The sequence below is a fragment of the Amia ocellicauda genome, chromosome 4 (assembly GCF_036373705.1).
Source record: "Amia ocellicauda isolate fAmiCal2 chromosome 4, fAmiCal2.hap1, whole genome shotgun sequence".
Classification (NCBI taxonomy): domain Eukaryota; kingdom Metazoa; phylum Chordata; class Actinopteri; order Amiiformes; family Amiidae; genus Amia; species Amia ocellicauda.
In genome coordinates, this window is record NC_089853.1 from 20,097,943 (window position 1) to 20,098,715 (window position 773).

The 773-nt window shown below is 49.3% G+C and overlaps 1 non-coding gene across 1 annotated transcript; it reads left to right on the top strand.

The window, feature by feature from the left end:
• Nucleotides 1–228: 228 nt before the first annotated feature.
• Nucleotides 229–429, top strand: LOC136748953 (small nucleolar RNA U3). The gene has a single exon (XR_010816673.1). It is a non-coding gene; the product is annotated as a small nucleolar RNA U3 (small nucleolar RNA).
• The last annotated feature ends 344 nt before the right edge of the window (nt 430–773 follow it).

Sequence of the window (773 nt, forward strand, 5' to 3'; positions counted from 1 at the left end):
TGTGTATGCAAATGATTTACCGCGTTGCCTTGTGGGATTTTACAAAAAGATAAGTACGTGTAAACCTTCTACTGGTGAGATCGACGTTTTGTACAGACTTTGAATGACTTGACTTGTCTGTCTTTGTAAAGTCAGTTTAGGGAAGAAAAGCGCGGCTGCTAAAACGTCACACCGTCAGCGGCGCAGACAGAGCGGCTCAGCGGGCGCTGTGGCCGCGGGGCGGCTGGTAAGACTATACTTTCAGGGATCATTTCTATAGTGCGTGACTTGAGAAATGCGTTTCTAAAGTGTTTGGTCTCTCTGACCCCGAGGAGGAGCCGTAGCGCCCCCTTCTGAGCGCGAAGCGGGCCGAGCTGCACTGCGGCTGCGCGGCCATTGATGACCGTTCCTCCCTCTGGGGCTGGAGGAAGGGGGCGCTTTCTGAGTGGTCAGACTCTTTACTCTCGTCAATAACAGAGCGGCTGTGTTTGCTCTGCGCTGCCTCAGGAAGGGACAATAAAATTGTGTTGGGCTTTGTATTGGATATATGTTAATTTTTTATTTGGCAAAATGTATAATTTGTATATAGTTTTATTTTTAGGGTGTTTTTTCTATGCACTTGCACTTTTATTGGAAATAGTTTAGGGACACCAGTCTGGCCGCTTAGGAAGCCTGAGCCGCTGCGCATCACTGGCACCTGTTTTGGTGCGAGTGGAAGTGACAGCAGGACACCCCCAACAAGGGAATGCTTTTGCAGGTGGTGGCCACACACAATTGCTCTCTCCTTATCCTTC